Here is a 13,673-nt window from a genome sequence, read left to right on the forward strand (position 1 = left end):
TTTTTTTTAAAAGTTTTTATTTTTTAAGACAAACATATACAAACAAAACATAAAAAAACATAAAACCATCTTCCATTTTATATACATACAGTGTGTCAGCTGGTTACGAATCTTTTGTGCTATCCTTTCATAGTCATTGCTCACAGTTTATATAAATTTCACATTGTCAAACTAACATATGCTTATATATTTATCAGTTATTAATCATCCATGACTAAACTATTTATTCCATCATTTTATATATCCCAAATTTTATTTTAAAATTTATATTGTACTTTGATCCAATTCTGGGAGTTGAAGTCCACAAGTCTTAAAGTTGCCAAGTTTGGGGATCCCTGCCTTAGATCATAAAAATTTGTGTTTGGGGAACGTCACAAGAAAAACTCTTTCCTTTCATCTTCCTAACAGCCTTCCCTAACCTGGTGTTTTTAGTTGAGCTAAGACTGCAGAACTGGCTCCCCTGTTGTTGGGCAAGAAACTCTGGTTTTTAGCCTCATTCCTTAATCGCTTGACAAAACTGGCTCTCTTGTTACCTTCCTTACCTTTTGTCCTTGTTGCCCTTCCCTGTCCTGTTGTATGTGATGTGACACCTGGAAAAATAGGGCATCCTTCACTTAATCCTCCAGGGAAAGATTGAAGGCCAATGAGGTCCAGGTAGAAGAAGGACATCATGGCTCCAAAATCTAAGGGACCGGTTTGGACAAAACTCAGCAGGCCTTTTTCGTGTGGCTGTTGATCAAAATAGGGTGGCCAACATGACTGCCAATATCTGATGATCGATATAAAAGAAGAAGAAGAAGAAGAAGAAGAAGAAGAAGAAGAAGAAGAAGAAGAAGAAGAAGAAGAAGAAGAAGAAGAAGAAGAAGAAGAAGAAGAAGAAGAAGAAGAAGAAGAAGAAGAAGAAGAGGAGGAGGAGGAGGAGGAGGAGGAGGAGGAGGAGGAGGAGGAGGAGGAGGAGGAGGAGGGAGGAGGAGGAGGAGAAGAAGAAGAAGAAGAAGAAGGAGGAGGAGGAGGAGGAGGAGGAGGAGGAGGAGGAGGAGGAAGAAGAAGAAGAGGAGGAGGAGGAGGAGGAGGAAGAGGAAAGAAGAAGAGGTGGAAGAAGAAGAGATAGAAGAAGAAGAAGAAGAAGAGGTGGAAGAAGAAGAGATAGAAGAAGAAGAAGAGGTGGAAGAAGAACAACCATTACAAGAAGAAAAAGAATCCTGTTGTAACTTGTCAACATCTTCTGATTTATGATGTTTCTCTGTTATGATTATGATCCCGATTTATCCCTCGTTGTACCCTGAGACCTTCTGGCCCTGGAGACAAATTCCCGGTGTGTCCAATCTCCCTTGGCCAATCAAGGATTCTCTTGGATGCGATCCATCTAAGAGCTAAGTGAGGCCCCGAATTGTAGGTTGTATTCCAGCTGCCGTGGAGAGAAGCAATGAGGATTTGGGGCTCCTTTGAGGCGGGGAGTCTCTTAGCGCAGCCCAGAATGGGGTCCCCCCTTCCTTCAAGGAGCCAAAGCCGCGCAGAACTCTCCAAGGTCCTGACCGATGGCTACTTCAGTCAAAAGCCTGCTCCTCTCTCCCGAGCGGCGTGGTGGCCTAGAGGTGAACCGAACTGCCTTGTGTGGGGGAGGCTCAAGGTTCGATCCTAGGTAGCGGCAGATGTTTCTCTCTCCCTTGGGCGCAAACTCAAAAAACCTCTGCTGCGAACGCCACGTGGTGTCAGGAAGGGCATCCGGCCAGTGCGCGCCCAGACTGTGGCAGCATCCGGCCAGTGCACCCAGACGGTGGCGGCATCCGCTCGGCTCCATCAGCCCCGACTCCACGAGATAAGCGAGTCGTGACAAGGGGAGTTTTTTTTCCTACTTTGTGGGGAGTCTATTTTATGAGCTTGGACCTGAAGAGACCTTTGACCAGCTCTTTTTGCCCACAGTCCAGGCCGTCAATTTCTCTGGCCAACCTCAGGTATCCATAGAAAGGGGGAACCCACCAATCGTGGAGCCCAACTCACACCAACCCAAGGAGAATTATGCAGAGATTTACATTGACAGAATTACAGAATAACAAGAGTTGGAAGGGACCTTACAGGTCTTCTAATCCAACCCCCTGGTCAAGCAGGACACCCTAGGCTATTCTCACCAATGGCTGTCCAAACTCTTCTTAAGAAGCGGAGGAGGAGGAGAAGGAGAAGATGAAGACGAAAAAAGAACAAAAAAGAAGAAAGAAGAATGAAGGAGAAGAAGAAAGAAAAAGGAAGGAGAAAGAAGAAAGAAGAAGAAGAAGAACAAAGAGAAAGTAGAAGGAAGGAGGAGGAGGAGGAGGAAGAAGAAGAAGAAGAAGGAAGAAGGAAGGAGAAAGAAGAAGAATGAAGAAGAAGAAAGAAGAAGGAAGGAGGAGGAAGAAGAAGAAGAAGAAGAAATAATGATAATGATAATGATGATAATAATAATAATAATAATAATAATAATAATAATAATAATAATAATAATAATAATAATAATAATAATAATAAGTAATTTCTCTGCTCTGGCAGGAATCATCATCCAACTGTGTCTACATGCTCAATATCTTGGAACCAAACCAAAGAAGGGAAATGTTTGCCAGTTCCAATCCTGCAGAGATGTGCAGGTTTGAAAATTGAATTCTCTTCAAACCCAGCATTTTTCAGACCTTTGGAATGAGCTTCTGGAAAATGTCCTGTTGATGAACAAGAGTTCCTATAGATCCAGAGATGTGTCTAAAATGTCCATCTGGGCTTATTTGATCTTCTCTTCCATTACCTGCTGTTTTCAGGATAATCAGTTGGCCTGTTGGCCCCAAAGTTGCAACCTTCCCTCTAGAACCTGGGTGTGCAACCTTGGCAACTTTAAGATCTGTGGCTGGCTGGGGGGATTCTGGGCGTTGAAGTCCACAAGTCCTAAAGCTGCCAAGGCTAGACACGTCTGTTTTATATCTGAATATTCCCCCTTTCATGTTTGGGAATAATTTTGGAGTGGTCTAGAGGCGGAGCTCTCCCCTCACAATCAGGAGGCTGTGAGTTCGATCCTGGGTAGAGGCAGATATTTCTCTCTCAGGACACACTGAGGATATATCTGCTGAACAAAACTCTGCATCGGCGACAGGAAAGGCATCCGGCCAGTAAACACTCACCTCCATTCAGTTGACCTGATTCCACCAAGCAAGGGATTATGGGTTCATAAAATGAAGATGATGATGTTTGGAAATAATCTTGAAGACTGGGCACTCCATTAAACAAGGCCCTCTTAATAAACAACCCTTTATACCCTCTTACAAAGACCACAGAGAGGAAACAAATTGAAAGGGCAGAATGTTTTTGTTGTGGTTTGCCAGCAGCAGGTGCGGACGGCTGAGGTCTTGGAGAGTGAGGACTCGGATGAGGGGCCTGCGAGTGATGCAGGGATGGGGCCAGGACCATCAGGGAGTGGAGTGCTGGCAGCAATGAGGAAGAGGTCCCCGAGGAGCCTGTGCCAAGTGCACATGCACGCAGGGCTGCTCGAAGGAAAGAGAAGCTGCAGTAGCATGGGCGACTCGGGAGTAAGGCTGCAAGGTGATAGCCCCTCCCTTAAGAGATAAAAGCCAGCTGAGAACCTGGAGTTCTTTGCAGGAAGCAAAGAAGTTTTTGCATTGAAGCCTTGTGGACGTTCGGACTCTCTTAGTTTGTGTTTGGGGACTCTTTGCATTTGAAATAGTTCTTGGCAACTTTATCTAGTGTTCTTGGTGGCCTTGCACAACTTTGGCAAGGCTCGTTCTTATCAGAGACCATTAGTTTGAAACAGCCTTTTAACCGGGAAGGAACGGAATTTGTAAAGAATCATGAAAAGGTTTTGCTGTTACCTCCTTTTCGTGTTGGTTTCTTTGGAACAAGGTTTGGGTCAGAACACTTACAAAGCCTACAGAGAGGAAGCAAATTTGAAAGTGCAGGATGTTTTATTTTATTTTTTTCTTGCAGCAGAATAAAAAAATGCCATATAATGCATCCAGTTCTATGACACTTCCCCCAGAATATTAGTATTCTTACAATTCAGGCAAAGAAAACTCCATTTCATATATAAAAGTCTTCCTTTGAGCAGTTCAGGCATCTCAGTCCAGAGCAGTTCCAAGAAGGCAGGGAGAACATTATGGTGGAAAGAAAACTCCACCAGTTTTTAGTATTCAATTGCACCCTCACAGTCACCCTAATCTTGACTTTTTTTTCTTAATATAGGTTTATTATGTTTTATACGCAAGAATAAAATGCAAGACAAAGGAAACTGAAAAACATATAATCCCATAATAACAAAAATTGTGTACAATAATCATCATCCAAACATCAAATAAATCTAACATTAAACATACAAAAAAATCCACCCTGGCTGGATGCTGGAAAGAAAATTGATATGAGGATTAGAAGTTGAGTGGTTGAGTCGATTATGAGATAGAAATTTCATATTTGTATGTATGTGTGTGTGTGTGTGTGTGTGTGTATTTAACTATATATATATAGTTAAATAAGGATGAGAACGTTGATAATTATTTGTAAATCATCTTGACTTTTTTTTTAACCTACATCCCCTGGTCTTCCCCGGGGTGGGATTCAAATTTCTTAACAACCAGTTCTGTGAGCGTGCCCTAATTGTGGGTGTGGCTTGGTGGTCATGTGACTGGATGGGCATGGCTTGTATGTAAATATTTATGTAAATATTGAATTTTTTATTAAAAAAGAGCAACTTTTACCCAAAACAAGGCAAGGTAGGCAGGCAGATTGAGTTGCTCGCAGAATCACAGGTTCACTTAGAGATCTATCTATCTGTAATCTGCTGCCTGAGTCTGCACTGAAAAATAGAAGCTTCGGTCCTAAGGAAGGTTCGGCTCTGCTCTCAGGCCAGTGGTGCGATTTGCTGGTTCTCCGAACTTTGCAGAATCGTAACAACCGGTTCTATAGAACTGGTCCAAACTGATAGAATCCCACCCCTGGTCATCCCTGACTTCTGCCCTGAGAGATGGGGGGGGGATATTTATTTATTTATTTATTTATTTATTTGATTTGCCAATTGTTTACAAGATAATAAGTATAAGTGTATACATAGTTGTGAATACATGAAATGGGTACATATAAGAAAAATAAAAGAATAAGAGAAACAATAGGACAGGGACGGTAGGCACGATGGTGCGCTTATGCACGCCCCTACAGACCTCTTAGGAAAGGGGTGAGGTCAATAGTAGACAGTCTAAGGTTAAAGTTTTTGGGGTTAGGGGAAGAGACTACAGAGTCGGGTAGAGTATTCCAGACATTGACCACTCTATTGCTGAAGTCGTATTTCCTGCAATCAAGTTTGGTGCAGTTTACTTTGAGTTTGTATCTATTGTGTGCTCTTGTGTTGTTATGGTTGAAGCTGAAGTATTCATTGACAGGTAGGACATTGCAATGTATGATTTTATATACCATGCTTAAGTCAGACCGAAGATGGCGTAATTCAAGGTTTTCTAGTTTTAGAATTTCAAGTCTGGTGGCATAAGGTATTCTACAACGAGTAGAAGAGTGGAGAACTCTTCTTGTGAAATATTTCTGGACTTTCTCAATTGTGCTAATATCAGATACGTAATGTGGGTTCCAGACTGATGAACTGTATTCGAGTATTGGTCTAGCAAATGTTTTGTATGCTCTGGTTAGTAGTGTGATATTACCAGAGAAAAAGCTACGTAGGATTAGGTTAACAACTCTTAATGCCTTTTTGGCTATGTAGTTGCAGTGGGCTCTAGCACTTAGATCATTAGAGGTGAGTATTCCAAGGTCCTTTACAGAGCTTGGGTCATCAACAAGTTCTTGACTATTCAGCTTGTATTTTATTTTCTGATTTTTTTTGCCAATATGTAAGACAGAGCATTTATTTGTTGAAATTTGAAGTTGCCATTTGTTTGACCATTCAGATACATAGTCAAGATCTTTTTGTAGGGTAGCAGTATTGTCTGTGGTATTGAACAGCTTTACATCATCAGCGAAGAGAACGCAATTGCTCTTAATATGATCACAGAGGTTGTTTATGTAGAGTATGAAGAGAGTTGGTCCTAGAACACTGCCCTGGGGGACACCACTATTGACAGCTACTGGATTTGATAGAACGCTCCCGATTTTGACCATTTGTTGTCTGTTTGACAGGAATGCTTCTATCCAGTTATTCAGTTGTCCAGAGATACCATAGGATTTTATTTTTAGGAGTAGTTTGTCGTGTACCACTGAATCAAAGGCTTTACAGAAGTCTATGTAGATTGCGTCAATTGCTTTGCCCTGGATTCTACCAGTTCGGACTGGTTCGGGTGAACCAGATTTGCCTCTGGTTAAATTTGCATCTGGTTTGCCAAACTGTATTTGAACTGACTGGCTGGCCTTGCCCACCTTGCCCCACCCCTCCCAGGAGTCTCCACTCAACCCATTTTCAATGCAGGTAAGTGCAGGAGGTTCTGGGAGGGGGAAAAATGAGCCTTCTGGAAATACCAGAAGTCTGGAAACGGGCCTGTTTCTGGGTTTCCGGTATGCCTCCAGAGCCCTGGGGGAGGTGGTTTTTGCTCTCCCAGGTGCCCGAGGGAAGCCTCCGGACTCTGGGGAAGGCAAAACATGGCCCTCCTGGAAGTTCTGGTAGGCCACGCGCACCATGGCCACGCCCACGAAGCAACTGGGCAGGGTTTTTTTGAATCCCACCCCTGCCTGAGAACCAAATTTTTCTGTCCTTTGGCCCCCTGGAGCTCTGGTTCCGATTAGACTTAGGGCCCGTCTTCTCTAAAACTGCAAACCTTCTGGGCTCTCTCGTGGAAGGAAATAGCATCATCACTGACCTGGTGGAAGACTCCATCAAGATTTTGTCATGAAGCTTTGGGGAACTTAGGGGGCGTGCATAAGCGCACCAACGTGCCTACCGTCCCTGTCCTATTGTTTCTCCTATTCTTTTATTTTCTATAGTAACCATTTCATGTATTCACAACTATGTATACATTTATACTTATTATCTTGTAAACAATTGGCAAATCAAATAAATAAATAAATAAATAAATAAATAAACTTGGAAAATGGAGCTCTGGAAGGAATCTCTTAATTTCAAACAGGAGGAAAGGACCGTTTTCTTTTCGAACACTAAAACTAAACATTTTGTCTGACCAAGGTTGGCCTGAAATATTTTGCTGCCAGGGTAAAATGGGATTTCTTGCCTTATGCATTCACTTCAGCAAAGAATAGGAGAGAAAAACAATCCCCTCTCATGCTTTGAGTTTGGATGGAATTTCTTCCTTTTAAAAACTGTCCTTGGGAGAGTTTTTTTGTCTCCAGCCGATGAGAACTGGACACTGGGGGCCAAGTTGGAGGGATTAAAGGGACTTTACCTACTTTTGTGACTTTGTGGCTTTTGTGCCACGCCGCAGGTCATCCCAGAAGTCCACGGGGAAGCTAGACTCACTTTACAACCTTGTGACTAACTTAACAACTGCAGTGTTTCATTTAACAACTGTGGCAAGAAAGGCCGTAGAATGAGGCAAAAACTCACTTCACAAACGTTTCTTACCCAGCAACAGAAATTTCTGGCTCAATTGTGGACATAAACCAAGGACTAGTTTAGTGCAGGGCTAAACTACAGGTTTTTTGAGGGCCTGCAGATCATACTAACCATAACTTCTTAAAATTACTGGCAAACTTTCTACCATTTTGAGACAGGAAACATAAGACCCCAAACTACGGACAATTTTTTTTTTTTTTTAACAACAAGAATGCTGCCAAACCATTTCCGAAAACTTTGCTTTTGTTTAAAAAAAAAAATGAACAAAACTTCCTGTATTTCACAGCTTTGACTCATCAGAGATCGCTTGATTGACTGGCTTAAGTACCTTCTTAAGCCACATTTTCCCAAATAAATATATTTGGGAGGAAGTCGTGACATAAGCTGGTTGAAACATGATATAAGTGAATATGTGGCCTGCGTATGTACAAGGATTTCTGAGTTAAGGGAAAGGGCTGGTTCATACCATGTCCTGTCCATGCTGCCTCCTACCGTTAATTCAAAATAATATTGATCTCCAATAATTGCAACATTCGTTTTTCTCCTAAACATCGCAAAATTCTAACTGGAGAGCATGATTGATGACTCTTGGCTGTGGATGTGTCCCATTGGAGAATATGAATTACGATACGCCCAAGGGGTGGGAGGAAGATCAGGGTCAAGGGTGACAATGAACGATGTGCCTCAGAGTCCGCTACACCCAGGCAGTGCCGGCATGTTTACTCCTAATAAATCTTCTTTAAGTTTTGGAAGTTTGGCTCGAGACTCATGATTTAAATGGGGTAACTGCCGGAATCCTGGCAGCCTGATCTCTACACATCCCAGCTGACCAGAGGACAGATTTCTTCTTGAGGATGGCTAAAGACTCCTCATTTCTCAGTACATCACCCTAGTTGTCCGCTGGCAGATGAAATCTGTACACATACAGCTCCCCTTCCTTCATGTACAGTCTGGAGGATATTTGGAAATAACACTTAAATGTCAAGAGGAAATGACAGTCAACTTTTGCTTCTCCTTGCTAATTAATGTCTGGTGCCTTTGCAATTCTATGAAGAGGACATAAATGCTATTGGCTGGGAAATCTCTTGAATCCATAGGGCTGCCACCAGAGGTGGTATTCAGCCGGTTCTGACCGGTTCTGGAGAGCCAGTAGCAGAAATTTTGAGTCATTCGGAGAACTGGCAAATCCCACCTCTGATTGGCCCTGCCCCCATCTCTTCTCCCAAGTCCCAGCTGATCAGCTGTGTCTTCTTTTGTTGCCCTGCATAAGAGAACAGAGCTGGAAAGCAGGTTAGTGGGGTGGGGAGAGAATGGGGATTTTGCAGTTACCTTCCCCCAGGAGTGGGGAGGGAATGGAGATTTTGCAGCAGGGATCTTCAAACTTGACAGCTTTAAGACTTGTGGACTTCAACTCCCAGAATTCCTCCTCCGGTCATGTTAGCTCAGGAATTCTGGGAGTTGAAGTCCACAAGTCTTAAAGTTGCCAAGTTTGGAGACCTCTGTTTTACAGTAACCTTCCCCTGCCATGCCCACCAAGCCAAGCCATGTCCAAGGAACCGGTAGTAAAAAAAATTTGAATCCCACTATTGGATGCCTCCCTCACTATATTACCAACATTTGGCAGATACTGAAGATTGGAAGCACACCATTAGTTTAGGCATATATTCTAGAATGCTTCACTGTTTACAATGATTTTGTCATGCTCAAGAAAATAGTAAGGATGCAAAAATTCCTGGGGTAATGTTTGTGTCCCAAATATTGCAGCATTTTTCTCAGGGCACGAGAGCCAGGTGGCAAACGGATCAAGCAATATCACTCTTGAGAGAATACACAAAAGTGGATGAAATCCCTATAATAATTTCAATCCCAAAGGTTCTCAGGATCCATTTGTCCCAGTTGTTGCTTTTAAAGTTCATCTCTTTAGAAAAACACCCTTGGTTTCCTAGCGTGGATTTTTCTGCCCGGTGTGAAAACCCAGAAACACGAACAGTCCCACTGGGTTCAATTCGGTTTTGTTTTTTAAAGCCATAAACCACAGAGAAAGAAGTCCAGATTAAAAAGAACAGCTCTGAAGAAGAATAGTGCACAAAGTCAATTTCAGCAAAGCTGGCAACGATTTCATAAAAAGAAATGTCTCTTAGAAGAAGAGTTCATCCAGTGTTTCTCCATCTTGGCTGCTTGAAGATGTGTAGGCTTTAAATCTTTGCTGGCTGGGGAATTCTGGGAGTTGAAGTCCACAAGTCATAAAAGGGCCTTAATTCCCCACTCCGGCTCTAAACCAGGGGTCTCCAACCATAGCAACTTTAAGACTTATGGAATTCTGGGAGTTGAAATCCACAAGTCTTCAAGTGGCCAACCAAGGCTGGAGATCCCTGCAGTCTAAACAGTTCCTCAAATTTGGTAGCTTTAAAATCTGTGGACTTCAACTCCCAGCATGCCTGGCTGGGGATTTCTGGGAGTTGAAGTCGACAGTCCTTAAAGTTGCCAAGCTTGTGAAATGCTACTTAGCCTAAAGTCTTTAGACTCTAAAGCATTGTTTTGGTATTTTGCAGTGCAGATAACAATTGCATGTAAATCCCCTTTGCGTGTAGCTCTGGCGTCTTTTCATACAAGCATAAGACTTCATTTTAGAAGGAGCGGTGACCCCTGAGCTAGGAAGATGGATTCTACTAAAGCTTGTAATTAGAGAGTCCAAACAATAAAAGCCTACCATAGCTCAGATCATTTTCTTTCTCCCTCCGAGAAATGTGTGGGGACCGTCATCACCAAAGCAATAAAATTAAATTCAGAATCGACTCTCCTGTCAAATGGCATCATTTGTGTTGTTCTCCCATGGCATGTGATGTCCCACTAGGTATCCAAGGTCTCTTGCTTGAGCAGGGGTTGGACTGGAAGACCTCTGAGGCCCCCTTCCAGCACTATTTTTTTCTGTTAAGAGGCCACATATGCCGTGTTTCTGAGACAAAGGCAGACAGTTAGCAACCATGCTCTCGGAGAAATAGCATGGCTCTTGAAATGAGTCAGGAAGGAGGCATTCTCTCTTGTTTTCATCTTGCTGCATTCCCAGTTTCGGTTGCATGGAGCTGGAGTCTAAAATTTGCAAGTCAATGTGTGGCTCCCTCTGGGAGGGCAATTCTGCTCTGCCACGACTGGGTTTTGGGATCAGAAATGCATTTCATTTAGCTGCACAAGCTGGTCCCCTCACTGGGACTCCAGGATCGGTGATGAAGCTTCTCTTGCCGCCAAGGGCTGCCAGTGAAAGCACATAATCTATGCCCTTGTATCACAGCACAACGGACACGATTACAGTCGAGAGTGCACGGGTAGGCGAAAAAGAAACACGAACACCTAAAACCTCGAATTGCCCATCATGGCAGTCTCTCTCCTTCCTGTATGCAGTCAGCAGTGGGCAAACTTAACAGCATCCTGATTAAAATTTGAATGGGACCATCAGATAACAGACAATCAGAGTTGGAAGGGTCCTTGTAGGTCATCTAGTCCAACCCTCCACCCAAGCAGGAGACCCTACACCATTTCTGACAGATGGGAGTCCAATCTCTTCTTGAAAGTCTCAAGTGGTGATGCTCCCACAACTTCTGAAGACAACTTCTGTTCTATTGGTGGATCAGCAAATTTCCGCTTGCAGTAAAAAAACTGATCATCCAAATTCGTCCAAATTCAGGAATTTTGCACTCTGGATCAGCCACGTTTTATAATGGAAGTTTTTAAGAAGAGATTGGACAACATTTGTTGGAAATAGTGTAGGGTTTCCTGCCTAAGCAGGGGGTTGGACTAGAAGACCTCGAAGGTCCCTTCCAACTCTGTTATTCTATATTCTATGTATGAAAAGGGAACTGTTTGGCAGTGAAAATCCAGCAATAACGTTGCCACTGCAAATCTGTTGCCTGAAGTGACCATGTAAATGCCTGGTAGGGAGGTTGGTGGCCAGCGAATTTTAAATGGAGTATAAAATATGATAAATAAATAAAATTTGGAACAGAGATGAGCACCGCCCACTAGAGCCGGAAACGACTAACATGTCTGTGCGAGGGGAACCTTTACCTTTTATAAAAATATGAAAACCCTTTCAGGGATAGAAGTTTCATTCCAGTGGGAGGAAATATTGGCTAACACACTGGCTTGATTCACAGTCACTACGCAAAGTTTGGGAATGTAGGCTTTTGAGAGAGACCAGGGCCGGGAAAAAAAAAAGCAAAAACCAAATTTGATTTGGGTGCATTGAAGTCTAAATCAAATTGAAATGATTTAGGTGAACGCTAAGTTAACATAAGTGATTTAATTAATGTATGTTTGTTTTAAAAACCCTCACGTCTTTCATAAGCTTTCTCCTCCAAGCCATTGAACAGATTGTAGTTCCAAAGCCACACCCACTGTCCTGATTTACACGGTGTAGTAGACAGACCCCTTGCCCTCAGCTGGATTGCACCATATCAGGATAGTTGGCAAGTAGACAATTTCATTCCTTTCATTTCCCAAGCGCTTGTGCAACGAAAGAAAAATTGGGGCCGAAGTGAGACAGAACTGTCTCCAAACTCAATCGAGCCAATTTTTGTGATCTGCACCAAATTAGGTTATGCAGGATAAATGCCAACCTACAGAACAAGAAATGTATTTTGCCCTGAATTTATATTAAAGGGGGCTAACTATTCTGTCATTTGATTCAGCAAGTGAATCAAAGGACAGAATAGTAAAACGATAGTAATCTTTCCCCTATTTCATCCCATAGTAGTGGAGCCAAAGGAGAGAGGCTCGCACGAAGCTAGGGTCTGAGCAAGAGTGAAGAAACCTCCCCCAACCCACCAAGGGTCAATTCAGTGACCAATCAGGATTACAGATGTGGCCACATGACATGAACTACATTTCCCAGGATACCTTAACTACATTTACCATGATGCATTCCCTTAAGGGGACAGCTCCCAATTACTAACTAACTATACCAATTCCCATTAACTATATAACTGGCTGGACAGCACACTAACTTTCCAGGCAATGCAAGAGGATAATTGAACATCTTTTATATCTTACCGATGGAAAGGCTTGCTTTTTAGTATTGTTCCAAATAAAAAGAGAATGGAGATTAAAGGACTTAACGGCATTGATAGGATGGGAGCAGACAGTGGAGAAAATATTTTGCTATTGTTAAGAATCAGGAGAAAGGAAGGATGTTTTTGAGGTTTCTGGTTTTGGCACCAAAATCTCTGGTTGTCTCTTTCTGTATCTAATGATATTATCCCATCCATAATTTCATTCTAAAGCATATGAGAAAAGGGCAACTTAGCATAATGAAGCAATGACAGGTTCTTGACGGTGTGCAATTCTTTCCAGAGTGAATGGAAACTAAGACTTTTCTATGTTCCAGGCAGACCACAGAAAATATTGGACATTTATCCAAGTTCATGGGTGTGGGGTGGGGGCAAATGCTTGTCCCACCCCATAAAGGACCCACTCAAATGAAAAGCACAGGATGGAACGTTTTTCAAATTGGGCAACTTTTAAGAGGCGTGGACTTCAACTCCCAGAGTTCCCCAGCCAGTTCTGGGAGTTAAAGTCCATACATCTTAAAATTGCCAAGTTTGTGGGGGGGAGGGGAACCCCACTATTCCAGAACATACCCAATGTTGTTCTGTGGTTGCAGAGAAGAAGATTGGGCATGCCGTGCAAGTTTTCAGTTGTCAGGAAATCTTTATTTACTATCACTGATAGATGCTCTCTGTGAGAAGCGATTTGACAAAATCAGTGAAATTTACGCACCCCGGGATTTTGAAAAAAGGAGGTAGACGGCTACTCTGCCAAGCAAAGCAATTTAGGAGCCCTGGGTCATATTAGGGAGTTTTATGCAATTCCTCAAACACGTCTCCTAATCGCCATTCATTTCAATATATTTATATTCTCTGAGAAGCTTTCAGATCTCCCAGGGTTTAGGTAAAGACTTGGAGCTAAGGAACAAGGAGAAGATTTGATACTTGAGCTGCCAATGCATCGGTGGCAGAGGTGGTATTCAGCCGGTTCGGACCGGTTCTCTAGAACCGGTGGCAGAAATGTTGAGTAGTTCAGAGAACCAGCAAATACCACTTCTGACTGGCCCCGCCCCCATCTATTCTCCGCCTCCCAAGTCCCAGCT

General features: G+C 42.8%; 1 protein-coding gene across 1 annotated transcript in view; it reads right to left on the reverse strand.

Annotated features, from left to right (window-relative positions):
- Nucleotides 1–11,858: 11,858 nt before the first annotated feature.
- The window catches only part of LOC113427360 (neuropeptide Y receptor type 4-2-like), a 10,064-nt gene continuing 8,249 nt past the window's right edge, over nt 11,859–13,673 (reverse strand). Inside the window, exon 2 of the mRNA XM_087969915.1 lies at nt 11,859–13,673. This exon is cut by the window's right edge and continues 1,683 nt beyond it. The gene's annotated coding sequence lies outside the window, so the exon portion shown is untranslated.

This window comes from Notechis scutatus, chromosome 7 (assembly GCF_049901735.1).
Source record: "Notechis scutatus isolate UNSWTSFEM ecotype Mainland chromosome 7, rNotScu1.2, whole genome shotgun sequence".
Taxonomy (NCBI): Eukaryota; Metazoa; Chordata; class Lepidosauria; order Squamata; family Elapidae; genus Notechis; species Notechis scutatus.